Below are 18,968 nucleotides of genomic sequence, written 5' to 3' on the forward strand. Positions count from 1 at the left end.
ATCAGGAAGCTGGGGACCACACTTACAGAGACAGGTGTGTAAATACATACCTAGGGACTGTCTGGGTCTATACTTGTGGTCCAGGCTGCATGTCCTATTTCTTCTAAGGCTTGAGTGCATTTTCAGGGAACGGGAGGGTATGTGGAAATGATTCACAAAACTAAGGTAGGGTTGAAAAGAACTCATCCTTCTATGACACTGCATGTGTCGCTGTGTCTCCCATCCATCATCCCTGGAGATGAACCTTATCTTCATTGTCCCCCTTCCATCGCCCCTGTGGCTGGGACTTCATTCTTACCTTAGCTTGGATAGTAGGTTCCTCTGATGTAAGAAATTTCCTCACATCCTGAAGAAAGCCTAATTATTCCGTGGTTTATGTAAGGCACCAAATTACATACTTAGTGCAAAAGGGAATAAATATATAAATACAAAATAGTAAAAGATATATTCATTCTCCCTCTCTCTGTCTCTGTCTCTCTCTGTCTCTCTGTCTGTCTGTCTCTCTCTCTCTCTCTCTCTCTCTCTCTCTCTCTCTCTCTCCAAGTGTATTGGAACATACACTTCCAAGTGAGTTTTGATCCCTTTGGAACATGTGGTCATCCAGTGAGACCACCTTGGCACATCTTCCAGCAGGACTTTTCCAGTTGTAATTACATCTAGATCCATGTTTTTCAACCACAGAAGAAAGTCAATCTGGTCTGGTTTGGAGTGTTCCCTGTTTCCTTTGACCAAAAAATGGTTCCTCTTAATTTACTGCCTGGAGTTTGCACTAGACTTCAGATCACATGGGGAGGTTCCAAAGACCCTGTCCACCTTCCACAGAGCCACTACCCACACTGAAGGAGGTAACAGATGTGTAGGGGGTTCATCAGAAGAGCCCCCTCACCCCACTGCCTAGGGTGGTATAGCAACTCAGCCCCTCAAACACAGTGAAGCAGGGGAGGCCGCAGCCAGGAAACTGTATGGCTGGTGGGCTAGACTAGGGCCTGGAAGTTGGGCCAGGTTTGGTCAGGAATAGAATAAGACTCACCATGGACAAAAACTGTAGCTTCACAAGAAGACTCTGAAACATGAAACATGGATTCAAATATCAGCTTTGCCACTCACTAGCTGTAAACACAGTCAAGTTTCTTGAGTCCCCAGAATTTAGCTTCCCTGACTCTGAAGTGGATATAAGTAGGCTGATCTCTCAAGGGCTTTGGGAGGAGTAAGCAGGCTAATGGCGTACGTAGGACACTAACGTAATGTATGATAACGCATGTAGGACCATAATGTCAGTGTTTACTGTCCCCATGCCGCAGCTGAACAAAATCTCACTGAAGCACCGGCTTCCTGATCCATCCCAGGATCTGTGTGTTTTAGCTCTTACAAGGTGCAGTCCAAACAAACTGAGATGTGGCCATTCCATTGACTTCTTGGCCTTCCTGGAGGAGGTAGGCTCCGGTGTGTGATCTCCTGGTTGCCGTATCTTTGCTTCAGCTTCTCTCTCCTCTGCTTTGCCAATCACTGGTCTCTGACTCAGGCTTCTGTCACAGTCTATGTGGCTTCTGTAACAAAACATCTTAGACGGGGAAACTTAAAGAGCAAAGAATGCATTGTTCATTCACTGTTCTGGAGGGTGGGAATTTGAAGACCAAGGTGCTGGCAGATTTGGTGTCTGGTGAGCGTCCACTCCTTGCTGGAATAGGTGATGAAATGTGGGTGTTCCTCACATGACTGAAGGGGCCAAGAACGACACTTTCTAATTACCTCCTTTATAAGGGCACTTGTCCTGTAATCATGACTGAATCACTTCTCCATCGGCCCCACCTCCTAATATGATCTCATTATGTATTGGGTTCCAACATACATTAGGGAATGGGAGAGCATTCAGACCACAGTAGGCCTATAGGTTCAACTCTTCCTGAATGTTGGTATATCTGTGGCAACACATTCATGCTGGCTCTCACTCCTGGGGGAGTAATCTTGTGGGGTTTTCAATTCTCTTCCCATTGCTGGAGATCTCCCTTCTGGTGAAGGGGTCCTGGTGTGTGGTACTCACCTGCTCCCGGGGGAAGTTAGCATACCTGCGTTTTGCTGACTCTTAGAAACAAAGGCTGTTTAGCAACCCTCCCACCCCTCCCCTCCCAACTCCTCCCCAGTCCCATCTCCAACTTCTCTCACCGAAACAGGTAGCTGGTTCTGTGTGTCCACGGTTCCCAAAGTCCAGAACACACCTGTAAATCTCTCCAGGCGATTCTCTGGTATCCACCTACGTAGACTCTGTGCTGTTTCTTGCTGGTCTCTTCTAGATCTTTAGTTTGAAAATGAGGCATATCGACATCCTCCAAGCCAAACCCAAGACAGTCTCCACCTCTCCTGGGAGCATAGGCAGGAGGGAATAGAAATAGCCTGCCCAGTCAGGGTCCCAGCAAAAATTCCAGACTCAGTCAGATGCAAATGAATGTCAGGTTAAAGCAAACAATAGATATCTGGAAATTACCTGAGAGCGCTCAAAGGCTCTGCCCAAGTGACAGATCTGCTGCTGCCCCGTGGAATCCCAGATGTGTTTCCCTTCCCTGCGCCACATTTAGCAATGCAGCACCGATCCCCACTAATGTTGCCGTCTACCTCCCTCAGACCTAGTTCTCTCACATCACCTGAACTAGAGACAATCCTCAGAACACCCGTTTTAAAGTAAAAAACGCAGAGGGGCAGGCTTGTGCCTATGGAAGAGGGAAGCTTAGACAACAGGAAGGAGGCATATGACTCCCCCACAGGACAAGGAGAGTGGTGGGTGGTGGTTGGCGGGGGGGGGGGGGGGGGGGCGGGGACGGGGGAGTAGGCAGGCAGCCTTGAGGACTCTTAGGCCTCACAATAAATGAGGACGCCTGGCGCCTGCGGCGGGGTCAAATGGGGTCAGACAAGCTTATCCCTGCGCCTGGGAATTAAGGGTATCCTGAGGACAGCTGTAGAACAAGAGTCTCCAGGGTCCTCCCTTTCTAGGCAGGTCAGGAACCATGGAGGCAGGAACGCTATCAAGGTAGTGGCAGTGGTATTTCTCACCCATGGAAACGACGTCGAGCTCCGTGCAAAGCCCAGACGAGAGACAAAGAATAGCTGTCAGTGCTGTTCGCCTCCTCTAGAATCGATGCTTGGTGTACGGTCCCTAAAGCCAAAACCAAACCAAACACTCCTGGAAATATCAACAGACTTTGCATCTGTGACAGGTCCCCGAAACTGTTTCTCCGAGCTCGTGACAACAAATGCATGCCTTGCAAATCATCCCGGGACATCGGCGTTTCCCCCACCCCCTGCCTCCGTCTCGCCCCGGAGGACTCAAGGCCTGGGCGCATCTGCTGGAAGACTGGAAAACTTTTGCCAGGCTGGTCTTGCGCAGCCAGGGGCGTGTAGACACGCAGCACGGCACTGCCACCTTGTGGCCGGCGGCTGCATCGCGGACGACAGTTAGCAGCATCCAGCAGAGGCTAGGCAGCAGCGCACGTCCGCAGGAACGCACTAGGCTAGCAGGAGCAGGGGCGGAGCGTGCCGGAGCCGGTCACGTGGGTTAGCAACAGGCAGCAGCCAATGACAGCGCTAGTCAAGTGGCGCGTGCGCTTGGAGACTCCGGGAAGGCGTGGAAGGCTCTGCCTGCGCAGAGCAAGCTGGCTGGGGGAGTGGCTGGGGATGGTGGTTGGAGTTCCGACCTTGCTTTGGAGCTGGGGAACCAGATCTTTAGTAGAAACCCCCTGGGGGACAGCGAGTGAATGAGGAGATGGCAGAAGGGACGTGTCCTTGTCCTCCTGTGTCAGTCACTTGTTGCTTTACCAAAGCCTTAGCAACCAGTCTGTCCCCTAGATTCTTAGTGGGTTAAAACAGAATAAAGATACCCCTAGTCAGTGGCTCAATGCCATAAAACTTATTGCTACAAATGAGCATCAACACCTCACAGAGCCTAAAGGACTGGTCAGAGGAGGACAAAGCAGAGAAAGCCAGGAATTGGGTCACAGGGGGAAAAATGTTAACTTAGTTGGTTTTCATTTTCCCCAGTACAAAGAATGACTTTTGTGGTAATCCCACCGTGTTGACATAAACCAGCCCACCCTTGAACGCTGAGCTGACCACACTACACAATGTCGGATGGAGGGAATCAGAATGGCCTCTAACAAGCTCAGTCTCCAAGGGGTTCTCCTGGTTTTCAGGGCCAAGCACATTGTTTCTTGTGAATGGCCTCTCTCCCTCTCTCCCTTCTGATCATGGTTCCCCTTGCATATTGACCTCTCTGTAACAAATCCAGGATTGCCCCCCTGAGAACGTCTAACCCATTCCTGTACCTGAGGGCATTTTGAAGGACTAGAAGCTGTCACACTGTTGTCGGATGCTCTTACATAGGCAAAAATGGCCCAGCCTCCAGGATCCAGCCATCCTACTCGACTGGAGGGGTGACTTTCTAGTCGTGAATTTTATCTTCATTCAGGGTTAGATTGCCCCTGAGGGTGGTGGAAATGACCTACCTGTCAAGAGCAGGAAGCAGTTTAGGGGCTCTTCCAAGACTCTTCCTTGAGAGTAGCCCTGCCTTTCATCAACGTGGAGACCTCACTCTTTCCCAACACAGCATGTCAAGCTTGTGCCTATGAGAGAGGGAACTTGGTCAACTGGAAGGAGACATAAGACACGCACGCGCGCACACACACACACACACACACACACACACACACTGCACAAGAAGGGGGGAGGTAGCTAACCTTGAGAACTCTCCTATGTGTATGTTAACCCCTGAGTTTATCCATTACTTGATACAACAGGCCTTGTAGACCCACTAAGTCCTGTCCAGTAATTATATTTCTGCAAATCTGATTTATTTTTTAAGTACAGTACTCCGAAGATCCTGGCTGGTATGCACTTTGAGTCCATGAATATGTATTGAGTTCTAGGCAGCAGACACCACATAGCCACATGGGTACTAGAGGATACCATTGCAGCAAGAGAGAAACTGGCAAAGTGAGGCAGATTCCTGACATAAGTGAGGAGGGATCACCCTGCTGCCACAGCCAAGCCCTAAACCTCCTCTCCTACCCTGCTTCCTCCAACTCCCTGCTGTCTTCAGGTCTTCTTGGGCCTCCTTTGATCAGGGAACAACTGTCCCCATATTTAACAATTACAAACACCCTGAGAGTCAGAGGCCAGGGATCACAAAGAACAAAAGGCCCCACCTGGCTCCAACCTTAGCTCTAGCATTTGACAAAAATCCCCAACCTGCAGCACGTTCTGCCAGTCTGAACTTCGCTTTCTTCAGCTCTAATGTTCACTCGTAGGACCCCGAGGAATCTGTGTGGAATCCCAAGATTACTGCAAACACAATTTAAATTTCCCACGCTAAAGGACTGCTTCATGGGAGCTCCCATCTCTAAAACCCTAGAAGCGAAGATTTTCTGGGTCTGGATGTTTTTGTGATGGGGGTTGAGCCCCTGGTTTCTTTCTTCGCATATCACTAGGTTACAGGACACAGTCTTGCCAGATTTACGGAAGCAACAAACAGGTTCCCCTACTCCCTGACCCGGCACAGAGTTAATGGCTGTGCCTGAGGATAAAATTAGATCTTGGTGGAACAAACTTGGCTGTCGTGAGGAAAGCCCCACAGCAGATGCCCTTCACTAGTCTTGTAACTTTGATCAAATTAGGAGAACTCATCAGCTTACTCAAGTCTAGAAAACAAGGAGGTTGAATAACTTAGTAATCCCGGGCATTCACAAGATCTTTCCTAGATTCAAGACCAGCGGTTCTGAACCTATGAGTCTTGAATCCTTTGGGGATAGACCAACTCTTTCACATGGATCACCGAAGGCCATCAGAAAACAGATATTTATGTTACGATGTGTAGCAGTAGCAAAATTACAGTTATGAAGGAGCAGTGAAATAATCCTATGGGGAGGTCACAGCAATAGAAAGGTTGAGATCCGCTGTTCAAGAATCCTAATGAGGTTCATCTTCTACCCTGCCTCTGGGCTGAGTCCCTTGATCACCCCTCTAATACATGTACCCACCCTATTTGGTGTACGGGGGAAGCAAGCAAAGGACATCAGACTGTAAACAGTAACTGATCCATTGTTGTGTTTGCACAGGTGCTTTGAGTCCACAGCAGTCTTTGACCTCGGCTCAGTGAGCAGGTCCCCCACCTCCTGTTCTACGGGACATTCAGTGTGTGTGTGGGCTTTTGGTGCACACTCATGAAGGCAAATTAAGAAATCCAATACTCCTGAGTTAGGAGAATGCTTAAAAGAAACAGGGTTCCTTAACCCTGGGTTAAGGACTAGGGTTAGACCAAAAAAGACAGACAGACAGACAGACAGACAGACAGACAGACAGACAGACGCAAATAGAGAGAGAGGGACAGAGGGACAGAGAGGAGGGAGGGAGAGAGAGAGGATGAGGGGGAGGAGAGGGGTAGTCATTGTCTCTAAACATGAAAGTTCTAGGGAAAAGCAATTTTAGGGCCAGACATAAGAGCTTGCTTTGCTCGTGGCAATGGCTTGGTTATAAGTTAACTTTATGGGTCACTGAGTATCTGGAAACAGACTATAAAGAAACGGAAGGGTTACCTGCAAGCTTTGTGTTGGAAATGGCTGTGACCAGTTGCTTCTGGAACAGGGACAGGTTGACTGCAATAAACTTTACAGGCTCGGCACCTGTCTGCTAAGGTAGGACTTGGAAGTAAACTTTGGACTGAGTAATGAGTGAGGCTGCATTTAAAAGGGCAAGCACAAGAGGTTTTATTCCAAGCGGGAAACAATTCATTATCCAATGGATACATGGGACCTGCCTTTCTTGATGACCTCCGGAAGGCTATCTGTAAAGCCTCGTCTAGGTCAATGTCCACCATACAAGTGACAGAGACCCAGCTTTTACCATGCTGGCTTTTAGGTGTTTAATCTCCTAACTCTGAAATCGGAAAGCACTTAAAAATAAAGATGAAGGTATTAGCTGTTGAGAACCGCTGTCTGCAACTTTTGAAGGAAAAACCATTCGAAGAAAAACAACCCATTATACAAAACGTTAACTTCTATTCAACCATCCCGTCTAACGTTGGCAGCCATCCGTTATCCAGTGATGATTGATAAAGCACATCACACAGTCTGCCGTTGAGCAGCGGGGCCTACTCTCCAGAAGTCGTGAGCACCGAATATGAAACAAGGCTCTGCCCGAAGCCCTGCAGACAATAGACATCGTTTCCTTCTGTTTAATTTTCTAGACCTGTACGTGGCATGTTTTCTTCTAAACAGGACGCAAAGCCGAGCGTGGTGGCCCGCCTCTGTAATCCCAGCACTTTGGAAGCCGAAGCAGAAGGATCACAAGTTAGAGGCCAACTCTAGCTATGCAGAAAGAGTCTCTGTCAAAAACCAGTGCTGGGGAGAATAAAACTGAACATGGCAGAGAAAAGTGTTCAGTTGAGCTTGCGGAAGAGCTGACCTAAAGGATCGTCATCAACAGCTCTGTGGCAATGAAACAAGACATCCCATCTCTCAGGCTCTGGTAAACGTCTAAGTAGGTGAGATCTCGGCCCTCAAAGATTAACTATAGCAATAGCTGATACTGACCAAGGCAGACACTGTGCAATCCTCATCAGTCTGCCCTTAAAACAGTCCTGGGTTCCCCGGTTGTATTGCAGTATTGTTTCCTCATTGCCACATGACGGAGCTGGGTCCAAGGTCATCCAGGAACGAAGAGGCAACTCTAACTTTGAATCGATTCTTCCTCCACATTGCAAGGTGTGTGACACCGTTTCACAATACTGAACTGCCTGGGAGAGGAGAGAAAACCTAACTCTTCCCCCCAACCCCCTTGTACCTATTCAGGGTTTCTCTTATTTGGAGTGCTTGAGACCAGAAGTATTTTCTAGTTCAGATTCTGGAGCACATGCATGTACGTAGCTAGATAGCTCAGGGATAGGACCCATGACTTAACCTAAAGTTCACTTGTTTCATATGTACCTTAGTGCATACATGAAGATCATTTATGCAACATCTTTTAGTGCACCTGTGTTTTGCTGACTCTGCACTTGAAGTTAGGAATGGAAAGCTTTATTTGAGTATCCTGATAGTGCTCAAAAAATCTGGATTTGGGACTTGTGGATGCATTCGATACTTTTCTGTTGCTATGGTAAAGCATCACGACCAAGGCAACTTATGGAAGAAGACACTTCTGTGGTGTTATAGCTCCAGAGGGGTAAGCATACAGGGAGAGCATGGTACCAGGAGGCAGGCAGGATGACAGGAGCAGCCAGAGAGAGCAAACTGTAAGTAAACAAGGCTTTTGACTTCCAGGACAAGCCCCCAGCGATACAGTTCCTCCAGTCAGGCCATACTGTATAAAATTCCTCAATCAGCACCTCCACTTGGGGACCAAGTGTTCAAATGCTTGAGGCTACAGAGGACGTTTCTTACTCAAACCACCACCACGCTGGGTTAGATTGTCACCCGGATTTACTTGGAGCTGCCAACAGGCACAGCAATACCTTGGCCAGTGCTCTCTAAGCTCCCAGCACCCTCCCAAAAGTGATTGCTGAAGCAAGAGGTGGAAGGGAGGTAGCTCCAAGAGGTGATACGCTCACACCCGCCACAAACGTAGGAGGCCTTTTCATCAAGCCTGGCAGCCTGGCTTCCAAATGTCCCTTCAGCTGTTCCATGAACACAGCATCACTGTATCCCGCTCAGAAAGCTATGGTGGCCCAGACGCTGTATCAGGGTCACTGAATAGAGTTTCTGGTCTCCCTGTCTATTGCTCCTCCATGGACACTTACAAAGGCTCACCCTCCTCTGTATAAAGGAGAAACCCATTTAGGACCCTCGTGCTGAGTGACCGAAGACTGCCTGTCAGTCCCTTGAGTGAAAAACAGTCAGGATTTAAAAACATCACCTCTACCTTCACAGATCTTCAGGGATGTTTTGGCTTTTAAAATATCAAAATAACAAAATAGTGATTTATCCTAAAAGTAACAAGGACATCTCAAACATGAATGGCACATTCTTGGCCCTTGGGAAAACTCTGTGTCTTGTAGCATACACCTAGGGTGGTTTGAGTTAGGCCAGGTATCCTAAGAGCAGGAATAAGGAACGCAAGTGTAGTTGGTTTTTGGTTTTGTTTTTGGTTTTGTTTTTTAATGGCTTGGCAAGATGGCTTAGCAGGTACCATCAAGCACAAGATGGCTACCAAACCCCAAGGCACCCATATGGTGGAGGAAAAGAACCAGCTTTCACAGGTTGTCCTCTGACTTCCACACAGGCATGCTGGTACACGCATGCTCACATGCATGCATGCACACGGTACATTTTAAAAATGCTTTTTAAAAAGTTAATAGATTAGACACAGATTAATGAGTTGAGGAAAGCCAGCCATAAGAAGTTTCACATTTTGCCATGACAATACTGGAGTTGTTAGAACCAATAAAATGAAAATCATTTACATGATCAATAAAAAGAGGAAGCAATTATGCAATATTTTCAGGAATAGGAGCAGAAGAGTTAATTCTCTGTGCTTTGTTTGTATTAGATCCTCTTGGATCTGTATTGTGGCTATAAATTATACTTCCCGCGATTAATTCAATTTTGTGTGTAAAGATATACTTCCCTTAAAATTTATTTTTAGGTCTTGAAAACTGCCCCACATTCTGCTGACCACGTATCTAATCTGAGAACCTCGCTGTCAGCTCCCTGGGGTGACAATTAGCATCTGGAGAAACCCTCTTGAGGAATAAATGAATATTTCAAGACAAAGAAGTCTGGCTTAAATCTGGAAGCCATTGATTCTAGCCAGGCCACTACATAGATGTAAACTTACTGGTTACTTCTCTGGTTTAGAAGAGGGAAAAGTTTGGAGTGGTAATGGGTGCTTGTACTCTCAGTCCCTGGAATGAAGAGCAGGAGGGACAGGAGTTCAAGGCCAGTCTTGGCAGCATAGCAAATTCAAGGTCAGCCTTGACCCTATCACGAAGAAAAGAAAAAGAAAAAAAGAAAAGAAAAAGATGACAAAGAAAAGCAGAAAAATTGGGCAATACCTTTTCAATATTGCATTGTGAGCAAAAGCAGATTTTTCTCTTGATGACATTGGACCAACCCAGAGGAATTGCCAAGGACTGAGGACGAGAGACTGAACCAGGGACCCTAGAAGCAAACAGGACCAAGAACCAGAGGCAAAGGCTGCCACCTAATTCCCAGGAACTTTCCACAGATTCCAGGTAAAAGGAGACATTCCTGGTTATGTACTAGAGCCCAAAATATTAGGACAGAGGGCACTCTGGGTGTGACATTGGCAGAATCGTTTATTGTCCCTTGATTCAGCCAATATATTTTTCAACAGTAGAGAATATTTTTCATTATTTACTTATGTGCATATTAGCCTGTGTATATATGAATATGTATATGTGTCTACTGCTGAGTTCCATGCCTCTGTGTGTCTCCCTTATCTGTCTGTCTGTCTGTGTCTGGAATAGTGGGGACACAGAAATCCATGAAGCCCCCTCAGTGACACACTTCCTCCAATAAGGCCACACCTACTCTAACAATGCCATACCTCCTAAAAGGCCACTCCCCTTGGGCAAAGCATGAGTCTATGGGGATCATACTATTCAAACCACCACAGTTTGTACGTGGGCACGTGTACAGGCCAAAGAACAATTTTGTGGAGTCAGTTTTCTCCTTCAACCTTCATGTCAGAGTTCTGAGGTTTGAACTCAGATCAGTAAGATTGCACTGTTGGGTGTCTCCCCCAGCCCTTCACATATGTTTTAAATGCTTAAAGATTCTAACTTGAATGTTGTTTCTGCTCCCTATATACCTAGTAACCTATGACCAGCAATTCAGCATGACTTTAAGGAGAGAACCTTTTCTCAGAATTACACAGAGATCTTCCTTGCCCAATTTTGTTTTCTGTTGCTATGATAAAGGAATGAGCAAAAGCAGCTTGAGGAGGAGAGGGTTAATTTTATTTTATACCTTATAGTCCATGATAAAGAGAAGTCAGGGCAGAAACTCAAGGCAGGAACTGGAGCAGAGGCCATGGAGGGGATGGATGCTGCTTGCTTACTTCTTACTGACTTGCTCCTGATGGTTTGCTCAGCTCACTTTCTTATACCTCCCTGGACCATGTGCCTAAGGGTAGAACTACTTACACTGGGCTAGACCCGCCCACATAAGTCGTTAATCAAGAAAATGCTTCCACAGATTTGTCTATAGGTCAATCTTATGCAGGTATTTTAGCTTGTGTCACGTTGACTAAATAAATATATAAATAAATATTAGCACAATTGATCCATTGTTGATCTGATATACAAATATATCACTATTAAATTACAGCTTCTTTATTGTTTATCACCCGAGATCTCATGTTAATATCAAAATATACACATAACTTTTAAGGGATCCATAGTCTTTAGGAAAAAACAAACTCAACCTTTTAAAAGTTCAGTGTCTAAAAATCCCCAACATCTCTTTAACAGTCCAAAGTGTTTTGATCGTGGGCTCCTAAAATGTCAACAATGAGTTGCACGCTTCTTATTCTGAGAGGAAAATATCAGAGCACAGTCACAATCAAGTCAAAGCAAAACCCAAGTCCAGAAATATCAATCGCTCAGTCTCTGACACCTGGGACTCACTCACCATCTTCTAGGCTCAAAAATGCCCTAAGCAGCTCAGCCTCTACGACCTCTGGAACATACATCTTGTCTGTTAGCCTCAGGCCAGCTCCACGCCACCAGCTGCTCTCCTTGGTAGCAATCCCAGGATCCTGGTATCCCCAGTACCCAAGGTCTTCACTGTAACTGAGGCTACACCTTCATACATGGGTGTAGGCTCTCTTTGGGCGGTGTGGCAGTGACACGTGGTTCCAAGCCACACCCTCTCTCAATCCTGGAATTTCCATCACAGCAAATATAATGACCATAGATTTTTCCTTAGCTCTCATTTCCTCCTCCCAGCAAACTTCCTGGCTTCATCTTTCTGCTACTGTTTAAGTGAAGAATGTCACCCACATGACCAGGGATTTGAACAACTGATCCCCAGCTGGGGGCGCTGTTTGGAAAGCTGTAGAACCTTTGAGAGAAGGGACCAGGGTAGAAGAAGTCGATCGCTGGGGTGGAGGGAGCTTGAGATGTGTTGCCCTGTCCCTCTTCTTGCCCAGTCTCTGCTTCCTAGCCTACAGAGATGTGAGTAAGCAGCCTCATACTCCTGTATCCACGGCCTCTAGACACCCTCACTATGGCAATGAAATGTAGACTCAAACTTGAGACTAGGCAAATATTTCCTCCTTTAAGTTCCTTTTGGTCAGGTATTTAGTAACAGTCAAAGAAGTAACTGATACACTTCTCCTTCCTCTCTACTTGTGTTTCCTTCCTTGAAATGTCTGTGAACTCCCCTGTCTGCTTAAATCCTCCTCTGTTCATGTTTATCCCACACCATGTAGGCATTCCCAAAGACAATTCTCTCTCCAAAAGGACTTATTGGTAGAGTAATTATCAGTAAGTCTTTTAAGAAACAGAAGGTTCTTTAATCCTGGTCTACTATCTATAAACATATGTGTGTGTGTATTTTTTTAAATCTATAATAAAGAGAAAGTTTTAAATAGCCAAAAAGCACTGATCATTCCTCAAATTCTTCTTTCAGTTTTCCTTAGTCCCCAGCCAAGAGCACAGTGCCCTCTTCCTGTGAGAATTTATTCCTTGGAAGTCCCAAAGTCACTGTGCACTTGCCCCTTCTGTCCACCCTGAGGTTTCCCGTGCTCCACTCCACCCACGCTATGTGGAAAGACAGCATGGCTTTTAAGTAGGGCAAGTCTATGAAAGGGGACCAGAGAGCTGATCCCCTCCTATGATGCTGAGGTGCAGAGACGCTGTAGGCCTCAGACTCCCATGGATGAATGTGGCCAGTCGACAACATACTGTTTGTCTCAGACCTTCCTATCAGGGAAAACGAGACCCAAGTTAATGTAAGGGGGAATGATTGGTACCACTTAGATCCAGAATGTCCCCAACTGAAAACATACATGTGGGTATCTTGAGACCATGGTGCATCTATTAGGGTACCAAGCACCATTCTCAAAACTAAGCACGCAGTGTAGAATGAAGACACCCATAGTTCCCTCTCCTCTTCAGGAGCTAATGTTCCAGGGAGTAAAGAGAAGCTTTCGAATTCACAGAGGCCTGAGAAGAAAATGAAACTTAAAGCTAATATGAGATACAAGATTCGTAGGAGATAAAGGAATTAAAGAAAAGACTCGGTATATAATTTATAGGCATAATTTTGATCCCACCAAAGAATATATATTAGTTAAGAAAAAATATATTAGAAATCTGTCATTGTTCTGCAGCCACTGAACATTCCTGATCTCCCTAACAAAAACGATACTTTATTAGTAAAGCCTGCAGGTTGGGAGGGAGCACATGCCTTTCTCATGCCAGCCTTGGGGGCGGGGCCAAGGGGATATAGAGCTCTATGAGTTCAAGACCCAGTCAAAACTAAAACTCCTGGTGGAAACAAACTGAGTCTGTGTCATGGATCCCTGCTTTGCTGGTGAGTTTTGAAGATCTAAGGCACATCTGTATTCTCTAAAAATACAAGATGAACAACAACAACAAAAAATGAATCATACTATACTGGGAAAAGTACATGAGTATTTCCTTCCCTGAGAAATTGCTGACTTCTGAATGGCAAGTTCACTCATGCTCTGAAGGGTTCTTGTGGCTTCCAGGGACAAAAGGGCAAAGGAAATGATAGCGACCAGAACTTATTACGTGTTCTCCAGGGCTATGCTCCCTCCCACACCAGTTTCTTACCCTACCACTTCATGTAATGAGTCTTTTACAGTAGCCGATGACCGTGGTGTCTGAGATCGCTAAGATTTTAATGAGATGAGATGAAGCACCCTTTGCTGAAGTCATTTCTTATCTACCCTCCAGCTATGGACAGTACCTGCCCATATTCACTGGGCGTCAAGGAGTTCATTTAGATACTAGATTCTAATGGGACCATATTGAACCTTGTGCCTTTAACACACTGTTTTTGATAACGGTATTTCTTAAAAGGAAAAATAAATGAGACTTTTAAATGTCTACTGTTTGAACTTTTCCTGTGTCCATTCCTGAACTACATTTCCCGTCATCCCTTGCGCTTAGGTATTGGTACGGGACTGAGACACTTCCTGTTCTAGAATATCCCACCCCCATCCTGTATCTCTTCCACTGAGAGACTCTTCTTTTACACAAACCTGTGGAGATGGAAGAAACATTATGGAAGGATGTGCATCTCTAGAGTACGTTTGTCCAAGGCATGACCTGACACTCAGGAAGGCTCACTTGCTGGAGGGTCTTCTGAGACACAGTATTTCTTCTATCGTATTTCAGATCGGTGGGAGTTTTCCGTTATGTTGACTAATTAGCACAATAATAAATGCATATTTTTCCAGGGTTGTGCTCTTAACCCAACGGCTTTGTATAGTTTATTTCATGTAAGAAATCCAAGAGAACAGACCCTTTCGGTCCTACCTTTCTCTCTTTCAAATTGGGCAAACGAAGACACTGAGACAGTGCTAAGTACTGTGCCCAGGATCACAGAGCAGGCAAGAGGAGGTGGAATTAGAAAATGGATTCAGGTCTACTTGGTGCTAAACCCAGCGGCTCCGATATTAACCAGATTTTACTCTGATGATTGCCTTCAAGGTCAGTCCTGCAGGAACTGTGTGGAGGGGGACTCTCCACCAGTGTGAACCAGCTGCTGCTGTTATGATTCTGAACTCGAAAGTTAAACCTTGCCTTTGGTCTCTGGCCCCCTGCACACAGGGTCTATGACATTTATGACACTGTTCTTAGGCTCCTTGGTGCCCTCTGTCCACTGGGCTTCATTTTCCTAAGACTCATTAAGGACAAGTGAACTTTTTCCTTCTCCTCCACTTTAAGAGCAAATGCCTGCATCCCTTAAATAGGCATTGATTAAGTAGTCCCGGTGCTCACTTCACAAAAAGTGCCAGCGAGAAGAGACAGTGTGAGGTGTGAAGACAAAGAAGTAAACCAAAGTACAGTGCCTGAGACAGTAGAGAGCCCGCTGTGCTCTTTCCTGCTGAGCTATCTCTCCAGCCTCCCAAATCTCTCTTTCGTGTGCTACTCAACAAGGCATAGTCCATTCTTCAGTCTTTGCTCTGTGTCATCGGGTAGAAAGGAGAGTGAACCGCTTTACCTCTGCGTCACTGGTCTGGATTGGTTTGGTCTTGTGGGTCATGTTTAATCCTTTCAACAAAGCCGCTTTCCTATTTGCAGAGGAAGATCTCTAGGTATGAGAAAAGTGGCAAAGCTGGCATCAAGAACCAGATCTTTGCTGCTCCAGAGGCCTAGCTCCTAACCACTCACGAAGAAACCTTCTCTAATCCAGCCAGCACTGTGCTCAATAGGTCTCAGCAAAGCCCTAGAAATGTGCAACCTTCCAGGAATCCAGAGGAGAGAGAGTCCCGCCCACCTCTGGGTTGCAGGAAATGCAGGGCCTTGATATTAACCAGGCAGAGACTCCCTCGTAAGTGTGAAGGACTCTTGAAAGGGGTATTTTAATCACGGGTGTCACGTCTTATGATTGTGTCTGTTTGTATTTAGTGTGCCTGTTATCCTTGGTGTTTCCGCCCCGAGGACATCCAACTGAACAAAATTGCATACATCTTTATGGATTACCCTTTCCGCATTCATAAGTTATCTGCCCTTTTAAAATAATTTGCACCGAAACACCAAGTGTTTTTCCTAATGGGGATAGACAGCTAGTGTTTTTTGATGCAAATGACTTTGCTCCGGCAATCTCCCCAGCCCAGAGCTAAATCTGCAGCTGCACAGAGGGCTCAAGGGGGCTCAGGGGGGCCCCCATGCTTCCAGAAACAATTTAAGCACAGCAGTTGGGAACAGTAGAGTGACTTAAAGCCCTGCTCTGTGTTAGGGATCACTAAATGAGAAATCAGAAAAAAGATGGGAAATAACAAGGAAAGATCTTACAATGGTATTTATTATAATATTCTCCACTTCTGTTTAAAAATAAACCAGCTTGCGTTCAGATGGGCCTTGCATTTTATGTAGTGACGAACTGATAAATAAAAGCATGAACATTGCAGGGTTTTGTCTCCTCCTCCCCCTCCCCTGCCCCTCCCCTGCCCCTCCTCCTCCTCCTCCTCCTCCTCCTCCTCCTCCTCCTCCTCCTCCTCCTCCTCCTCCTCCTCCTCCTCCTCTTCCTTCGAAAGGATCTCCAGGCCAGAGTGGCCTCCAACCTAACTATGTAGCTCAGGATATCCTTGAACTCCTGCCTTCACCTCCTAAGCCTACTTGGGATGTGGACCAACACATCCATTCCTGTGGTATTAAGGATTGAATCCAGCCAGGGCTTCGTGTATGCTAGGCTACCTACTGAGCTACACACGTGGTCCTTTAATAGTATTTCTGAATGCTATTAAATAATTTCATCTAAACCTAATAACATTTTCCATTACCCAGGCATGCTGTTCAGAGCACCTTGGTTTAGCTCCAAACAGCTGAATACAGCAAATCTCACCTCAGGATCATAGTTTGGGTAAAGAGGAAAAAAGAGACAAATTTGAATGTTGCCACTTCCTAGCTACAACTGAATATCTTTCTCACTGTAGATGTCACAGTTCTCCTCTCTTGTCTTTTTCAAACGTATAGCTGACTTTGGAAGGAAAAAAGAAAAAAGAAAGAAACATGTAGTAAGAAGAATAAGTACAAGACTAATGAGATGCTTGAGAAATGGGTTTTCCAGGCAAAAGAAGCAATTATGCGTGACCTTGCCTGTTGTTCAGATCATAATTAATAATTGCTGTTGGTTCTTAAGCAGCAATTGCCACAGTGTCACTTCCAGCCCCATCCAGGCCAGAGCTCCCCAGCATGGTGGCTCCATGTCCCTGTAAGCAGTCAGCCAGCACAGCCCTCTGTGGTGGGAATGGAGCTGCTTTACCCTGGGAACCCTAACCGGGATGCTAAATCATTTGCAGACCATTAAATGATCTGCACCCCAGGGGAGCACTGAGTCCCGCAGCCACTTTCTCATGCATTCCACACCCCAGTCTCCCAGGCATTCCACTCTGCTCTGGTCCATCCTGGACCCCGTCAGCCTCTTGGGTACCCTGGGACTCAGCCTTGCTGAACTCAGACCTGACACCTTACCAGCTTCTCTTTTAACTCCGCACCCCATTCTGGACGCCTCTTGGTGGATTCCTCACTCCGTACCTCACCTCTGTCTCCTAATCGCTCTCTCAAGTGTGTGTACCTCTAAGTGTGGTTTGGGAGCTCTCCATAGCACAATGACATGGGCGGATATTTAGTGGAGCCCAAATATCCACATGGGTGGATATTCGCTGGCATTGAAGCGCTGCTCCTCAGCAAATATACTTAACAGTCACCACCCACCTCCTCCCCTCCAGACACAGCCAGTGTATTTTCTCCTGGGGCTTCTCCGCCGTCTTCTCCGCTTACTACTACTTCCAAAAGCACAAGAGGAAAACCCTGCTAGTCTCGGGTCCTCCTTTAAAAGCCTTCTTTTCTACCTTCTTTTCCTGATGTTCCTTCCACCATCACCCCCACCCAGAGTGGTTCAGATTCTGTCATTTCCACCCTGCTTACTCCTCCGAACCATCTAGATCCTCAGACGCAATGGCCATCCGTACAAGCACAGGCTTGTCCCTTGCTCTCGGGGATAAAGACCCTGCGTTCTGCAAACATGTTTCGTACCAACTGAGTCAATGCCCACCCCTCCTACTACATACCACCCATGACCCCTGCTTCATGGTATCAGGCCTTTATCTCTCACGTCGGTCCCCGAAAGGAGGAACAATGAATTTGTGTTTGGATGAGCACATGGGACCCCAAGTTTGTCACTGTGCCGATCTGACGTTAATCCCCCGAGTGGCCCCTTCTGTACTCACACCTGAGTCACAGGTATCCTAGAGGAGTTCTGATGACAGCTAGAGTCATGCTCTTCTGAGCTCAGAGGCAATCATAAGGAATGGGCAGATGCCTGGCCTCTGCTGACTCCCCCAGTAGGTGTCATTTAGAAGTCATGAAATGAGAAGAGCCATCCAGCTGAGCCTCCTTGATGCCCTGCAGGGTCCCTTAGGAGAAGGCACTATACATTTGAGGTCTGGCTATTACCAAGTGTAGATAGATAGGTAGATAGGTAGGTAGATAGATAGATAGATAGATAGATAGATAGATAGATAGATAGATAGATAGACTTTTATATATAATATATATGAATGTATATCTTAAAGGTCAGCATAAACATAAGTTATGAATACTAATGTTAGGATAGTTGCCACTTTTCCTCTGTCCAGGACAGCAGCCATAAGGTGTGTGCGGGAGATGGCGTCACAGGGAAGAACCCTGTGCACTTTGGAACGTGAGAAGATCATGAGTGAGTTCCACTCTGTTTCTGGAATTATGATCTCCACCTACCCCAAGATTTATACTTTTCCCTTATGAGAGAGCATCTTTATTATTTTCCATGGCAATACCATGACAGAAGAGGAGCAGGGAAACAGAAGAAGGGGGTCACGAAAGGAGGAGGGAGGAGGAGGAGCTTAAGGGGGAGAAGATGGACGGAGGCTGGTGATGGGCAGTTAGATCTGAAGCTGAGTCTCTCACTTACCAGGGGTGTGGTCACCCAGGGGAGCCTCTCGGGTGCTGTCTCTGACCCCTAAAGCCAGTGGAAATCCTCTACCCTAGCTCCCACTGCTTAAGCAAAAAGCAGATGTGCTTCTTCACATCTGGAAGAGTGGTTCTGACTCCGCTTCATCCTACTTGATCTCTGCTGGCTTTTATATGTTCCGTAAAATGATTGAAGAAAAAGTTCTCAATTAGAAAAAAAGAAAAGCAATAAAGTCTTCCTCTTGGGGAGCAGCAGCATCCAGCAGCTGCAGCAGCTTGTCGACGTCTTCCCTCGGTGGCTCCAAGACGAAGGATGACC

The 18,968-nt window shown here is 46.4% G+C and overlaps 1 long non-coding RNA gene across 1 annotated transcript in view; it reads right to left on the bottom strand.

Moving 5' to 3' along the window:
- The window catches only part of LOC102551899 (uncharacterized), a 44,925-nt gene that overhangs the window by 3,481 nt on the left and 22,476 nt on the right, over positions 1-18,968 (bottom strand). Inside the window, exons 2-3 of the long non-coding RNA XR_010059143.1 lie at positions 4,494-4,610; positions 2,164-3,148 (exon numbers count right to left, since the gene is read on the bottom strand). This is a non-coding gene — a long non-coding RNA (uncharacterized LOC102551899). The remainder of the gene's footprint in view (positions 1-2,163; positions 3,149-4,493; positions 4,611-18,968) is intronic.

The sequence above is a fragment of the Rattus norvegicus genome, chromosome 17, assembly GCF_036323735.1.
Source record: "Rattus norvegicus strain BN/NHsdMcwi chromosome 17, GRCr8, whole genome shotgun sequence".
In the NCBI taxonomy this organism is placed as follows: Eukaryota; Metazoa; Chordata; class Mammalia; order Rodentia; family Muridae; genus Rattus; species Rattus norvegicus.